Source organism: Phragmites australis, chromosome 14 (assembly GCF_958298935.1).
Source record: "Phragmites australis chromosome 14, lpPhrAust1.1, whole genome shotgun sequence".
Lineage (NCBI taxonomy): Eukaryota > Viridiplantae > Streptophyta > Magnoliopsida > Poales > Poaceae > Phragmites > Phragmites australis.
The window spans coordinates 21,219,828-21,237,536 of NC_084934.1; positions in this window are offsets into that span (position 1 = coordinate 21,219,828).

The window sequence follows — 17,709 nt, forward strand, 5'->3', positions numbered from 1 at the left end:
TTAAAGTAGTCTAGAGCCTCATCTTTTGTTTTCAACAATACACATAACAAAATCTAGTTGCATCATCAATTAAAGTTATGAAATATCTTTTTCCACCATTTGTCAAATTTTACGAAGATTTGAATATATGAGTTCCAGTGGTGCTAAATTTCTCTCCTCAACAACCTTACGAGGCTTACAAGGTTGCTTAGATTGCAAAAAACTTTGGCACTTAGAACATTTGATAATGAAATTTTTGGAATTAAACTCAAGCTGGAAAGCCGAGACATCCAACCAAAATTTATGTAACATAACCGTGAGTGCCAAACACTAGCCTCATCTCTATTAACATTGCCACAAATATAGTTCACAGATTTATTACAGAAATCAGAAAGGGAAAAGCAAAACAAGCCTCCGCACTCATAGCCTTTACCAATAAAAAGTCTATGTTTTGACTAGTTTATTAGACTCAAACATCACCTTAAACCCATCTCTATAGAGAAAAGAACAACTAACTAGATTTTTGTTTATTGAAGGGACATGCTGTACATTCCTCAGCTGCATGGTCTTTTCTGAAGTAAACTTCAGATCTACCATGCCAACACCATGAATAGAAGCACTAGAGCCATTTCCCATTAGGACGGAAGAATCTCGAGCGACCTGATAAGAAGATAACATTGAAATGTCAACACACACATATACGTAAATCCCAGAATCAATGCATCAATTGGTAGACTAATTCACTGAAAGAACAATAGGTAAATAACCATATACAGTAGCTCCATCTCCAATGTTGCCAATGGTCACGTTGACAGACTTGGTGCTCTTCCCTTGATTAATCTTTTTCCCATTGTAGTGTTGGCAATCATTAGCACACTGGCTAACCTCGCCGCACATGAAACAAGGTTTATCATCTTTGTTCACCTTCTTTTTCTTGAAGTTGGTTATTTGTTTGGCCTTATTATTTTTCCCTTTGAACTTACCAGTAGAGGACTGTTGCACCACATTTGCACTAGACTGTCCATCGTCTCCTCTGGTATGCACATCCTTAGCCTGAGCTTTCTCGTCAACATCAAGGGACACGACCAGACTCTCAATAAAGATTCTTATCTCTTGTGTTTTAGAGCAGTGGCAAAATACCACCAAAAGAGAGGAAATTTTGCTATGATGCCCTAGATACAAACTTGTCGAGTAACACATACTTTAGGAGTTTAAGTTCCTTTATAATGCATTGGATCTCATAAGCCTGCTCGACTACCAACTGATTATCGGCTATTTGTAGTTATGATACTACTCCATGACATACAGTTCACTGCCTACATCCGACACACCAAAAATTACATTCAGTGCATCCCACAACTCCTTTAGATCCTTTATGTGGATGTACACATCATAGAGATGGTCAACAAAAGCATTAAGAATACATCCTACAATGAGTGTATTGGCTTCTTCAAACTTATTCTCCTTCTCAAAGTAAAGAGTTCCTATAGCCTGCCACACATAACCAAGTAGTAGTTCATAGCTGTAAGCCGCAGAGTGGCTTTGACTTACCACCATCTCTTAAAGTGCACACAAATAAACTTGTCTGGCCTCAGTGCATCAGCAAAACTAGCCATTGTTAAATCAATGTGCCTACAATAAGGTTTTTGGATTTTTGATAAATGTGCACTTTTATATTTAATTAATTCCTAAATATAACGTGAACATGAATAGATCGATTATCATCAAAGCAAAATCTATTCTAGACATATATATCTCTAATATATTCCACGATGAAAGCAGCAAAGAAAACTTGCATGATGAACATGACGGGTCACAGTGAACGTCCCCGATGGCAATGTGAGATGCAGAAGCCTCCGTGATGGCGATGCAGTAGATGATGACGAGGATGTAGAGGAAATAGATTGTGATGATGTAGAGGAAGAAGATCCTGAACAATCACGCTGAGCGCTTCCTAAAAACCTTATTTGTCCTCTCCTAGTGCAGGATCCCAAGAGCGATGGGTTCTGGACACCTGCCCTCCCATTCGTCGGTGTATGCTGGTGTAGCAGGATGGATCAGACTACGCACGGCAACACATCATAGAGTAGAGCCAAAAGCCCTAATTGAGTATATGCTTTGTGGTGGTGGCTGACAGATATATAGAGAGAGAATATTACGGTTGAGACACGCTACGATCGGACTTGGTTACATTCCACAATCGAATTCTTTGACACAATTTTCATATATTTATCTATTTTCCCACACAACCAAAGAATAAAACTGTAAAAGGAGGCCGCACCTGCGCAAGTTAGTGGACCCGATTTCGGCGGACCATTCACGCAGGTGCCATGCACCCGCACCCTTCGCCCCCACCATGGCCACGGCCCGACGTGATGAGGCGAGCGAGCACGCACGTGTGTTCTCCTAGTCCTCTCATCTACACATGCTAAGTGAGTGGAGAAGATAATTCTTTATAAGTTGGTCTCCCTCCACCTCCACTAGCAAGGTGGGACTAAAAATACACACTCATCTACACTTAGTTGGTCCTTTGAGATTTATTTGAAATTACTCAAATATAATAGGCCAAACCCATATATTCTAACAAAAAAAACACCAATGCTATGATATAATAATAAAATACTTCTAGTTATAGCATCAAAATGCAAATCTTCTTTGTTGACTATCATAAGATTGTTAAGTCTACGCAAGGGATTCATGTCGATATTTCCAACCCTCCAAACGTCTAAACATTTGCCCCTAAGATAATAGGACATGAGGATTTTTCAATAGGGGGAATTTATGTTGTCAAAGTGAGGAGCCCTACTAGAATCTATCATGTCCAAGGACAACACTTTCTCACTAAACGGGTAAGCCTAAAATATCTAAACGTGAGTCATAGGCTCTGATACCAATTATAAGGACCAGTGTCATCCTAAGAGGGGTAAACTAGGGCTTCTAAAAACTATTTAGTTCAAATTCATAAGATAAACCTAAATCAATGTGAGGAACCGTTCAAACAGTATTCTAATTAATCACTAAGTCGATCACTGACATGATCATGATTTCAACAATTAAACAGAATACCGCTCCAGTAGTCTTGACACGTGTTTTGTGCCCAAGGATCGAAGCACATGTCTTCCAACATGTACATCACAACATAGCTTAATAAAGAGTGAGTAATAAACATTTATATTACAAGTATTAAGCATGCAACTGATTTCAATAATTTACAACAAAAGCGAGTTAGGAGGAGACAAAACCCCTCAACTCCTAACCAGAGGTAGTTCAAACTATTTATACACCCTGCAGAGGGATACTCCTAGACCCACACGATACGAGGACCATACGGCTTGTGCCACCCGCTAAAGTGCACACAAGGGGGTACTCGTGACAACCTTTCCCAACTAGCCCCAACCGTGTGGATCGTGCATCGTTCGGCACGGTGGTACTAGAACTACTCCCGGAGCAAACTAGTACCACTTACAAGCCCGTCCGCTCACACCGTCGATGTTCAAGCCCACAAAGTCACAGCTGTGAAGGTATTCAGCTCGCCTTACAATTAGATCGGCATGTGGTGAGTAAGATAAGTACTAAAGCCAACTACCCCAATGATCGGCCTTAAACGATGCAAGCGGTCTACGGTGCCCGGGTTCCTCTCCCGAACTACCCCCAGGACTTTCCTTCGAGGCAGACGTCACCTCTAACACCGCCCACATCTCGTCTCATATTCACCACTCATCCAACTAACATCCACATAACCATATACATGAACAAGTAGTAAGCCCTAAGCTCGCGAACAACGGTCGATACATTGCTTGTCTTCTACCGAGGACCTATGCATTGCTAAGCATTTTGATCGACTCTTAGACATTTAACATGTTATCAAGGCTACAAGGATATAGATGAACAATTCAAGTTAGGGATTATACAATCAACATAGGTTCTACCCATAAAAACCCGACATCGACTCCCTATACATGCAAACCTATACATAAGCATAGTTTATCAATATTTAGATTTCATTCAATTTGACATAGGTGCAATATGATAGATGCTTGCCTTACTGCTCAGGTAGCTGCCTACAGTTACTCATGCAACATTCACAGAAATCCAGAAGATTGGAATCGCCTTCGACCACGGTCGTCTCCCACTCCGGCTCCTTGTTCGCTAAACAACACGTGCAACCATGAGCATGAACGAATGCAACAAGGTATGCCACAATGCTCAACAACATGTAGAAGTATAAGATATGCGAATCCATGCAATACTAAACGATCTAAACAAAATCCGAAAAATAACAGCCATCCGGAGTATCCGGGTTGGTTCGGAGTATCCGAGTTCGGACCCTCCGGGTGAACCTCCGGAAGAGGCGCACTGTTACCGCCTTTTTATTGTCTGACCCGGAGTATCCGGGTGAGTCTGGAATATCCGGGTTTCGGAGCCTCCAGGCCATCCTCCGGTGAAGGCTCTCGGTTAGCCACTATTCTAACTTAACTCGGAACCTCCAGGCTAATCCGGACTATCCGGGATGTGCCTGACACTCCAGGTGAGGCTCCGAGAGAGGCTCTCGGTTATTCCTTAACGCAGCTACTCGGAGTCTCCGGGCTTACCCGAATTATCCGGGAGATATAGACTTGGATTCTTCCACAACTTTTCTCCTCGAGTGATTCGACTCACTTTACAAATCTGTGCTACACAAACGTGTATATGCCCTATCCAAAGGGTTCTAAACTCATCTTGCATTCTAAACTCTAACCAATTTTGAACACAATTTGACGGACGATTTCTGCTGAGGCCGGAGTATCCGGGTGAGGCCGGAATATCCGGGTCAGCCCAGAAAACCGCTCTCGAGTGGATTTTTGGTCGATTCGAGTTGCAATCTTTTCCAAGCCTAAAGGGAACATGTTAGGGGTAGTCCAAGGGACCTAGAACTTACTCATCAATTAGCGACACGACTCAAGAGCTCATATTCGCTCAAAACTCTATTTTTGCTCCAAAAAGCTCAAGAACACCAAGAACTTCAATAACTACTCGAATCTTCCATAAAAATAAAAATGAATTGGACAGATGAGAAGCTCACGAGCTAGATAATGCAATGGTACCACATGCATACCTTAATTCCTACTCTTGAGCTCGGATTTGAGCGAGGAAGAGAGAGTTTGAGAGAGAGGGGAAGCTCCTCTTGCCTTAGTCGGTTGGAGCTCGGGAGCAGGTGGGAGAGAAAGAGAGGGAGTGGGCTGCTGCCCATAGAGAGATGGGGCGGTTGGCCCACATGTGGGGCCCACGTTTTAGAGAAAAGGGTCCGTTTTGACTGCGAATTTCATTCTTTTTCCTCATCCAATTGACTTTTAACGAAGTGCATTAGTATTCTGAATTATAATTACGCAAAATTAAACATAATGCTTAAAAAGGTATGATTATGCTTAATTACGTGATTAAGAATTTGGTACGTGACAATCAAGCTCTATCATATGCTCTAGGTTTATCTAGTAAGGCTACTCTGATGCAACAAGATTTGCACCCTAAGTTTCAATCCTACAAATTACACATGGTAATTCTAGGAAAGATACAAAAAATAATTGGTGCAATAAATAAGTATGGAATGTAAACGAGTTAGAGAGAACAAACTTGGCATAACGACTTTTTCCTATGGTATCGGAGAGTTAGCTCTCACCACTAGTTCATGTTGGTGTGCACTGGATGATCAGGTGGGTCACGGAACATTCTGGTGGCCTTCATCTTCAAGAATAAAGGTCTTCAGGACAATTTATCTGGTGGTCACCGAACAATTACCATAGGACAATTAGGTGGGGTCGCCAGACTATCTACTACACTTATTTTCAGTGCAAATTACTGACAATGAATAATGGACAGTTACCATACTTGGACATTCTAGGGTTTTTCCGTAATTCTTGGGGCATATCTTTATCTCAAGAAGGAGATCTTTGATGAAAGGAATCTACCCGTAGGCACCCAAGGCATCCTGTAACCGGGAAGACTTATCTCCAAGAACAGGAAGGAGGAGTCTAGAGGACGTACGACACCCCCGTTTATATACGAAACCAGAGGGCCCTGCGGAAGAGAAGTCATTACACACCAAACCAGAGAGGCAATACAAGTCAATAGAAGCCGAACAAGAAAGTCACTGACTAGGTTTAGATCCATCTAGGCTAGCTACACACTCCCTTGTAACAGGCTCAGGTAAGGTTATTATCCTTTCGGAGGTCCAAACCTGTATAAAAAACCACTGTATATTCTCTTGTGATCCATCTACTTAAAGCATCCCCTATTTCTTTAACAAGTTCGTTAGATCAGTAGTTCATGAATTGTCAACAATTGAATCTATATTTTGGTCATAACTCTTTGCTCTGAACTCCAATTTTGATGATATTAGACTATGGATGGCAATTTATTCCGATTAACCGTTTACCCGTGGGTAAATACCCAAGTAGGGTAGGGTATGGATAGCATTTGGTATCCACGGGTACGTTCATAGGTAGAAAATATTACTCGATGGGTAGATAGGTACGGTATATCCATACCCGTGAAACTTGTATGCCTGTATAAATCTATGAAAAGTGGATCATTCCATCAAACCTTAACATTCTACATCATACAAATACCCGAGTAGCCGAGCTCTCTACTCTTCAACCCCTCCCCTCGGTCGCTCCGAGCTGCCTAGCACGTCGCTACTCTGTCATGCCGCCGCCCCACCCTGGCCAGCCATGTTGTGCCACCCCACCCCGCCCCGCCCCAGCCCGACCAGCCCCGCTGAGCTACCCTGTTGCGCCGCCCCGTGGGTAAACGGATATACCCACGGGCGACAGTTTTGGGGCTATCCCTTCACCCGCGAACGGGTAAAAAACCGACGGGTACATGTATGAGGGAGCACTACCCGTACCTGATTGCCATCCCTATCCTGGACTCTGTAAAAAGTTTGTCTTGAGCTCTACACATCTCTACTAAAATCTTGAGATCAAACCCATTTTATTAAATTCATATCCATGGAATAAATCTAATTCAACTATCTCTTTGTCCCGGCTTCACTTTTTTTTTTGGTTTCAAATGTGTCTCTGGTCTTACTCTATGCCCATCTATTAGTGATAGCTAAGCCTATTGTCTATTAGTGATCTTTCAGTAGAACAGTTAGATCAGTGAGGCTAAGACAAAGCATTAGTAAGAAACTTGCACAATTTTGCTTCTACAAAAGGTAATGGATGCGGTTCCCGTGACATTGAAGGCAAAGACAGGGGTTTTTTTTGTTCAATTTGTTGACACTGGACATGCATGATATGGTCAAGACACTTGCAATTCTGATGGTTACATATTTCAATAGAAGTAATTTTTGAAAAAAAAATGCTGATTTTAAGGAGTTGCAAATGGTAAACATATTCATCGTATGGCACAACAGCAGAGAGTTGACAGGATCAAGTCATATTAGATTCGTAAATAAACTCACTCCACATACTGTGACCCTTAGCCACAAGACATATCGATCTTCTCCAGTTGGCAGAGGTAGCTTGATTCAAAGTGCTCGCCTGGATACTACATCTTAAGAACTGTCGTAGTTACGTCGAAAAAAGCATCTTAAGAACTGTCGTAGCTACATCGAAAAAAGATAACATGACATTTTTCTTGCGACACCCTCATGCAATAATTTGTAGAAGCAGATGAGCATATATCAGTAGCTAACAATAAAATAGATCATGCGTTTCCGTTAATGAACCTGAAGCGTGTTATAGGACGACCACGACTAAGCACATTATTCACCTACAGGATCAACATCTCACGCTAACTGTTCTGATTGAGCAGTGTGCTCCCTTTTACGTTGCCAAACTTCGTTTACTATTGTTGACTAGGTGACTTGCAGAGCAGGACACTGACCTGCAACACTAACATCAGTGAAGATAAATTAAGCTTTCCTCCAATCCATTCACTCCTAGCTGTGCTTTATAAACCGAGCTGGCGAAAGGATAAGGGAAGAAGATTCTGGAATATTCCATCTTAAAAGGCCCGCATCTACCACCAGCTTCCTTTTGCACAGAGCGATGGTTAAGTTGTTCATCTTTCTTTCTTTTCTCTTTCTCTTTTCTTCTGGTGGATGCATCGTAGGCTCATCTCTCTACAAAGGTCGCTCTTGCTACTGATGTTTCCCAATCACAGGTAGATAGTCGAGCGACAAGATCAGGTCGCCCAAATATTTTCTCTTTCTTTTTTTAAAAGAATAGGATAAGCTAGGCATAAAAGTACAATGGCACTACCTTATAAATCACCTCATGTATTGCCATATAATCATGAGACACAACTTAACGATATACATTGATTTTTCAGTTATCTTGTAGTAATTCAGTAAGTCTTTAATTTATGTATAGATCGAATAAATGTTATAAGTTATATGACAACAACTTGTTTAATAGTGCAGAGTAGTCTCGTAATCGTAAATGTTAACTTATGAGAATGTTATTTCATGAGATAGATCTCTTTCTCTCATCTCCTCTCTCTCCCCCAAACTAACTAAAATCTTACGTGACAATGAATAAAACCGTCTATAAAATCACTATTGTACATTTCTACCTACCCTAAGATTGTGTGCAATAGCAGCCGCGGCAGACGCTATCATGTGTGTGGGTGGGTTGGGGATTGTTTTCCTTCCTCCTCCTCGTCCGTCTATCCTCGTTCAATGGTGTTGCAGATGGTGCCGATCCGGTTTCTCTTCAAGTACTGTGCTGCCAAAACTTGCACCACTTGACTTGTGTGTGGTGGTTCAACTGACAAGGTCACTTGATCTGTGCAGCATTTGCGTGGAGAGCAGGCCGCACAACGAGTGTTGGTTCGGTCAGACTCAGAGATACAAACACAGGGTTTCGTACAGGGTACAATACGAGCTGGACGACGGCGAGGTCAGATCAAGATTTTGGACATTAGCGTGCACGTGCTCGTTGAGGCAATCACGTTGAGGAGATGACACGTCCTTGTCTTTGCAAGAGCCGCTCGGGTTTGGGCCCCTTGTAGCCAGGCCCAGGCAACTCGCAAACAATCTTCGGTTGCACCGGTCCACGCAAAGTCGCCTATTTTTTTATTAAAAATTTAAATAAATAGATTCCTCGCAAGAGAATTAGTAAAACTAGGCGCCTGCAGCTCTCTCAGAGGGCTCCAGGGGGCGGTTAGGCCTACCACCCCCTCAGAGGGCGGCAAGAAGGGCGGTTAAGGCCTTTTTTTCCTCTAAAAATATAATTTTTTGTGTAATTGAAGAAATAAAAAAGAAGGGGTGTAAGGAAATTAAGAATTCAAATTTGGAGTAGGTTATGTAATAGTCGGAGAATACAAAATCAGTAATTAGTAGTCGCAGCATTTTACGTGGGTATGGGGTGCGAACGAGGACAAACATAGTATTAAACATAGGGTGAAAATATTACAATACACTGTAACCACGACGACACGATGAGGAAATAAAGATGACATGTACGGTTCACACCAAGACCTACTTATTAGTGCGTCGATCCTAATCATAACATGCCTTAGGGAGGGAAAGTATGTCGGGTTACATTAGGTACTCTCTACTTAGTGCATCTATGATACTTTCTCTTTCGGAAGGCATCGAGACTTGCCACCTTAGCACGGCGGGCTCTCTCCCGCTTCCTTTCCCTCTCAGCCTCCCGAGCCTGAGCCACGGTACGGTCATGCGCCGCCTTCCTCATGCGCTCTTCTTCCTCCCGCTTGAGGCGAAGTTCCTTTTGCTGTTGCTCGTACTCCCGACGTGCGTACGCTTCCCTTCTCCACCTCATGTTCATGTCGACCCACTGCTTCTGTGAGTCATTTTGCTCACTGTCGAGCCACTGAATAAAATCACAGTGCGGTGGAGGGGACTGAACAAATGGAACAAGATGAGCGGTTAGTAAAAGAGGGTGCGAAATCGGAAGAGATGAGGCGGATATCTGTTACCGTACCGGTCGATAACCAGTTGTTGCATGTCGAGGCTTGTCATACTCGTAGTTGGCACACATGAAGAAGCGCACCCCATAGGTGTATGAGATGTCCTGCGACTCGCGAAGCTTACAAAGGTCACCATAGAAGCACATTGGTGGTTTGAGACCTTCAGGTATGGTAGTTCCCCAATGTTTCTTTGATGGGTTTGATGGAGCTGAGAAAGACATTGCACTTGAGAGATATGAGAAATGAGTGATGCTTCAACGTAAGGAGGTTCGGCTATTTATAGTTGGAGGAGGTAGGAGCATTGGATACGCTCGTGAAGAAAGGAGTGAGGGTAGGGGCGTAGCTGGTGGCAGGAGCATCGGATTCCATCTTGAAGAATGGGAAAGTTGTGTCATTGATCATGGTCAGAGATTCTACATTTATTGGTACCCGTATTGTCATTTATTGTTTGGAATGCGTCAGGAGGCATGTGTTGTCAAGTCATGGTTAAAGTTTAGTAGTGTGGTCACTTCTTCATTGAACGTGTCTGAATACGAAATGCATTTACGACATGCTAAGTCAACCATACAAAGTAAACGTGTCTGAATACATAGAAGTACATCACGAAGCGAATATGCATATGTAAGTTACATAAAATGTAAAATGCTACTGTTGCCTCCCTCGTTGCCATCGCCTGTGCGCCCCATCGTGGTCCCGATGCCGCTGGTTAACTCTCACGTGACCCCTGGAGTAGGTGAGGGGGTCGGGTGGACCGACGTGTCTGGTAGGCCTAGTAGGGACCACCGGTGTCGAGGCCTCGTCCTGCGTGGGCTGTGTCTGAAGGGGAGCACTGGAAACCTGGGACCGCTGGAGGACGTCGTAGTCAGGTGTGCCCCCGAAGAAGTCACAGACGAGGTCGTATGCGGCGTCGGGACCAGCCTCATCCTCCTGACTAGGGTAGGAGGACTGTGAAGGCTCCGCAGGCATCCATATGTACTGGCTGGAGAGACCTACGAATAAATAATCATGTTAGATACGAACAATATGGTATTAGAAGTAGTAGTAAGAATTGTATAATTGTACCTGCGTGGTACGACGGTGCAGCAGAAGAAAGCCACGCTGTCGTGCCGTAGTATGGCTCATACGTTGCGGGTGGGGTCGGGCGTGGGGCCGCCGAAGACGGACCGGCCTCATCACCGAAGTAACCTGAGCACAATATTAACTTATTTTGCTGAAAGTATTACAAACTAGGATGAAGGGTGCCGCCAGTATCTGAGGGTGGACGCACAGGGCTCGATCTACGAGGTTGCGTCGAGACTTGTGCAGGTGGACCTAATGAATGTTTAATAATAAGTAAAGGATATTGTTCAATATTATTCAAAAGTATAATTCATACCAAGTTGCTCCGAGCCTCCATGATGTGGTAGAAGGGGTCGTGTGGGTGCCGACACGGATGAACGACGGTGCACGTCTGACTACCGAGATGACTCGGTGCGGACACCACTAGACCTGGGAGGCGCCCCTGCTACATCTGTGGTAGATCGGCAGGAGGTAAGCTTCAAGGTGCGTGCTGTCTTGTCGAAAACCCGCTTAATGAAGCTCGCAACATCCGACGCACTTAGGTAGTGCCCTTGCCGGACGTGGTCCATGGCAACAGCTGCATCCCTATGTACATCATAAACGATATCTGCCTACGGATACAAACAGAAGTAAACAATTACAGTATATGGTTATGTTCGTTCAATATGGACTACTGACTTCAAAAAATAACTTACTGCTAATGCGGTGTCCTCGTCCTAATGCACCGAGTATGCCTCCGTTGTCGACGCGATGTGGGGCCGGACACCCTCAGGGGTGTAGGTGACACGTGTGCGCGTACGTGGAACATACCACCGTAGGTATTCCCTGAAGTTCCGCTCGGTATGGGGACGAGCCTCCTCCATGACATCTTGTAGCGCTTGGGCCCATGTTGCCACGTAAGGGGCCAAGCGCTCTGCCCAGAGGTTGCCAGCTGGCTGGCCTTTCCGCGTGTACCTGCATTTGAACCACGGTAAATGTAAGTCACAGTGAAACGAAGGTTGCTAAAACTGTAATTTTGCATTTGTACCTGTGGACTTGCACGGGGACGGTACGGATGTGGATGAGAGGGAAAGCCTGGTGACGACCAAGCTGCTGCATGACGCGGTGCAGTGAGTACTCTTCGACGTAGATGTCGAAGACAAGAGGCGCCTTCGTGAGCCAGTACTCCTCGTCGCAGGTACACAAGGGTGACAAACCCAACCTTGCACGCGCCTGCACGGCCAAGATGCTGTATGGCTCCCATACCACGTCATCCGGACGTAGCCTGTCGAACTGGGTACGAAAATGCTCGTACGCGCTGTGAGGCTGCTCGTGCGCCCAGTGTGGCTGTGTGACAAACATCAAAACAAATATTTAGAGACAAAAAGAATACGAAGGAAATTGTTAATGTAAAATACGTACCCGACGACGACACCACATCGAGGCCATAGTAGGCGCGTCCTCGTCCGGCTCGTCGTACCATTCCTCTGGGTACGGGGAGCGGTCCACCACCGGCCTGCCTATGGAGAAATGCTCGTATGACCACAGCTGCAGAAGAAGTGGACACAAGGCGAAAGTGGCTAGTGGTTCTTTCTTCGTGCATGCGTCGCAGAGCGCCCGATACGTCGCAGCAAGAACAGCGGATGCCCAACTGAACTGCGGTACGTCCTCCGCATCAGCGTCCGCTATCGACCGGGCGTACGGCACAAGCGTCCTGGCAACCAGGTGTCCTTGGCCACTAGTGAACATTACCCACCCAAACAACCAAAGCAGGAAGGCCTCCAAATGCTTGGAGACCGCGTATGCATTGGCGTGTGGGTGTATGTACGCCGGCTGCACATATGACTGGTGTCAAAAATGATCATTACTACATACTATATTAGTATTTGATAGGTTGTATGGTACCGTACCTGGAACTGTAGGATCAACTTCTTTCTTGGGCTGCAAATCAAGCAATGCAAGCAAGGTACATTCGTCCATCAGACGAAGTACACCAAGGATTTGCTGAAAAAGTTTGACATGAGCGATGCAAAGCCATTGGCGTCACCGATGGCTACCTCGACTGTGCTTGATCCAGACGAAGATGGAGAGGAGGTGGACCAGTGGGAGTACAGGAGCATGATCGGCTCCCTTCTATACCTGACGGCGACAAGACCCGACATCCACTTCACCGTCTGCTTGTGTGCTCGCTTCTAGGCTTCACCGAGGACGTCTCACCGCCAAGCGGTGAAGCGCATTCTAAGGCATCTCAAGCACACTCTCGAGTTTGGGCTTTGGTTTTCTGCTTTCTCTTCACTTTCTCTTCGAGGTTTTTCGGATGCGGATTTTGCTGGCTGTAGAATTGATAGGAAGAGTACCTCTAGTACTTGTCATTTTTTGGGTACTTCTCTTGTGTGTTGGTCTTCTCGCAAGCAGTCTAGCGTTACGCAGTCTACTGCTGAAGCTGAATATGTAGCTACTGCTAGCTGTTGCTCATAGATTTTGTGGATGGTTGCTACCTTGAGGGATTTTGGGTTAGATTTCAAGACTGTGCCACTTTTGTGTGACAACACCAGTGCTATAAGCTTAGCCAATAACCCAGTTTAACACTCCAGAACCAAACACATAGATGTGAGATTCCACTTCCTGAGAGACCATAATGAGAAGGAAAACATTGAGTTGAGCTACATAGATACCCGACACCAGCTAGTCGATATCTTTACCAAGCCTCTAGATGCAACAAGATTTGCTTTTCTGAGGGGAGAGTTTGGTGTGTGTCATCCCTATGGCATTGTGTGAGGGGGAGTTACCTTTATACATACTCTATCTTACTTTTATTGCATTTGCATTGCATATATTTTGTAATATAATCTTGTTAGCAAGCTTCAAATATAAGTTCTTTGCACTTTCTTGTACTAGTTGCGAATTTGTGCTAAGTGTAGTGGATGTATAATAATTTATGTAAGCTTAGGCTCTTATTGAAACATGGCATAAAATCTGTTGAGCAAGCTTGTCTTTTCTAAAGAATGAACTTGAAATACGAACATAATCTCTTGTCACCCTTTAGTATTTGTTTTAGCTTAATCAATGCTTAAATTAGGGCTAGTTATGTGAAAAGCTTGTGCTAGGCCGCTTTGTTCAGTTCAGCGGATTGGGGGTCTTTGACCTTTGTCTATGTAAATGTTTAGTCCATGATTAACCCTTGGGAGAGCATGTGCTCTTTTGTGTCACAAAGGCACAACTTGTTTTGGCTTTGTGAAAAATTGCATATCTTGAATTCTATGTTGAGTTAATAAAATGAATGATCAAGTTTTGAGCTAAAATTGAATCCAATACGATGGCTTAAGGCTTCATGTGGTTTGCCAAAGAAGTGAACCCATGGTTGCTTAAAACTCACTTGAGGATAGTTAAATGATCAAATGAGAAAGTCAACTTGTGCTTTTTTAATGTGCTAAGAATGTTCTTTTTCATGTTGTCAAACTAAGGTTTGGATTGATATATGGGTGTCTGCATAGCCCATCGGGTTGAACTTGGTTGCCTAGTTTGAACTTGATATAACACTAGTTTCTCTAATCTTTACACTGATCATGAAACTGCGGATGCTTTTGTGGTGACATCTTTTGGATAATTGAACAACATGATCAAAACTTGTTTCACTCCTGGTGCTTGTAACATGAACTCACTTCGAGACTTTGTGCGTCTTTGAATTATATTGTTTACTTCTCATAGTGCTTAGACATCTCTAGTTCTTGCAAGTGCTTTGTAATCTATATGTGAAGCTTTGTAGACTTGTATTTCATTTGCACATCTTTTGCATAGTCTGTTATCTTTGATGTTTGCATTGCCAAAGGAGGAGAAAATATGCCCAAAAATTTTATGCTCAAATATTCAACAAGAGATGTGAGATGTGTTTTGAGTTTTTCTTGCTCTTTTGAGGTTTTTGGCTCATCTTTTTTGCTGTCGGTGAATCAGGAACCGGGGGTCCCTGAATCCCGAGGCCAGGCCAGCAATCCACCACGTGGCGCCATCCCGCGGAGTCTCCTCCGCGAGGTAAAAAAGATTAAGTCCTGGGAGAGGGCGCTCGGGGCCACAGTCAATGGTCCCCGAGTACCCAAGTTCTCTGATGATCTGCGAAGTCTAAGTACCGGGAAGAAAGTGCTCGGGGAGGTATACGGTGACCCCCGAGCACCCGAGTCCCCCGACGATCAAGAAAGCTAAGTACCGGGAGAAGTGTGCCCGGGGCTACGAGAGGTGGCCCCCTGGGCACCCAAGTATCCCGAGGACCCACTGAAGGAAGTTCCAGGAGAGAGTGCTCAGGGCTGCGTGCAGCGACTCCCGAGCACTCGGTCCCCTGAGGATCAGTACAAGCGTGCCCGGGAGAGAGTGCTCGGGGAGGTGAACAGTACCCCCGAGCACTTGGTTCCCCGAGGATCAAGAAAGTGCATTCTCGGGAGAGAGTGCTCGGGGAGGTGAACAGTGACCCCCGAGCACTCGGTTCCCCGATGACTCAGAGAGCCCCCTGACAGTGGCCCCCGAGGGGCCCACTGATGAGGTGTCAGCCAGTCAAAGGCTCAAGGCTGCATTTAAAGAGCGCGCGTGGCCTGTCACCCCCAACTGCTCCCGCCACGCTCGGTGTCAGTTCCTGCCACATTCTTGACAGAAGGGTGTGGGGTCATTAAATGCATGGGTCCCATCCCGTGCCATCCGGCCCGTCTCGGGATAACGTTGTAAGGGCCGAGGCGTTCTGTCTGCTGCGCTGTTATGGCAGGAGAACAAGACAGGACCGGCACGCCGGGCCGCTCTGCGGCTGCCCGGTGGGCCTTCTCCATGGCGTCCGTTGCCAGTGCATTTATGGTGACGGATGTCCGGGCGTGGGGCGCATTTTCCACCTCCGGTCACTTCGCACAGAGGCTATGATGACGCCCTTTCCATTTATGGTATCTTGGAACTCGTGCCCCCCTCCCGTTCGGGGCATGCTACTACGAGCGGGTATTTAAAGCAGCTGGCATCACTGACAAGGAGAAGTTTTTTGAAGCTTTGAAATCTCTGAGCAAGTTGAAGAAACTGAGAATAGGCTTTAAGCAGAGAAGAGAAGAGAAGATCGAGAGCACCCAAAGCCAACAACACGCAGACCGAAGAACAAGGAGCCTCAGGCTCTAAGATAGACAAACATTCTTGTAACTAGCAACATCCTTGAGGGACATTCTCAGGGTATTTATAGTATCCATACAGGAGTAGAGTGTTATGCCTCCGTGCGGCCCGAACCTGTCTAAACACCAACGCATTTACTCCATTCCGCACTAGATCATTCCACCCCACCGGCCATCGCATTCATACCCATTTATTTCTCTGGCGAACATATTCAGGATCATCCCCCCGGTCGAATCTCTAAAAAGGGGTCCCTTGCCTAGAGGCATAAAAACTCACATACGAGTATATGTTTATAGGTCTTGAGTACCCTTGCCTCTAGATCATCAACTTGGAGAGGTTCCTTGGCCGGAGATCTTTTCTTTAAGCTGCAGTTTTTCACTTTTGCAGGGTTGTTTTTCTTGATGCTAGTGGCTTAAACACTCACATACTCATGTATTTGAGCGGGTCTTGAGTCCCCTTGCCACTAGACTATCATCTTGGAGGATAACCTTGTTCGGTGTCCATCTTCTCTAGTTTCTTTGGAGGTTGCGAGTTTTTGTGCACAAAGACACATGGAATGGTCTTGAATGGAACCTATGGTTCATATTTCATCTGTGGAGTCATGTTGCCATGGAACTAGTCTTATTGCTTTGTCTCTCTAATTCTTTTGCTTCCGCTTGAGCGTTTTGAGGTGCGTTGGGTGAGAAATAGGAAAAGGCCATCTATTTCAAAAGAAATTTGTTGAGGCGCCTATTCACCCCTACTCTAGTCGCCGTTCTCGTTCCTACAGTTAGTTAAAGCGATTTTAACAGAAAACTGCCATGCCGACAAAATCTGACGAAGCGGAGGAGCGTTGGCGTGTAGCTGTCCATTTCGGGCCATGCGAGCCAGCCACGAGCCACCATAAGAATGCCCGGAGAAGACGGCAAGCTGGAGCCTGGCTAATTTAACCCCACCTGGCCTCCTCGGCTCGCCCTGATCCCACAATCAGATCACCTCCTCCGTCCATCATGAAGCCTTGTCTCCATATGCATGGTTTTCTTAGCTCGAATGTCCCACATGACATCCTCGATCACCACGACCTCAGTTCCTCCTGAACCTAGTCATCGAATATCAATTCCTCCCTAAACTTAGTTCAGCGATCCGTCATCGACCACGTTTTCCTTCGAGCAACACCTGCACATGAATCAAACAACAATTGAGTATGAGTACAAGTCCTTCCCGATTTGACTCAAGATCAGTTCACGCAACACTACGTAAACTCCAAGCAAAATCAACACGCTAACATAAGCATACCTAACTAATGATTACGCATCAAACTAATTATACTATCCAAGCATATCTTAGCAACTCATGAACATCAACCAAATGTCATTATGCTAAATCACTTTGCTCTGCCAATTTCATCAATCAAACCAATTTTTTATCACATGATCTCACAGCGAACAATTTCTAGCATGCTATTTTACTGCAGTTGCACCATGGCAAGCGTGTCTTGTGCGCTTTTATCTGTAGCTCCATCTCCCTCTTCTTCTGCTCTGGGTCTTCATTTCTCTTTCGCTCTTCGTCCTAATGCTTGACTGTATCAAGGATGTTGCGCCATAGGTCGTAAGGGCCTAGCTTGCTCTTACCCTTGTTGGACCCGGACCCAAACCCAGAAGCCACGAA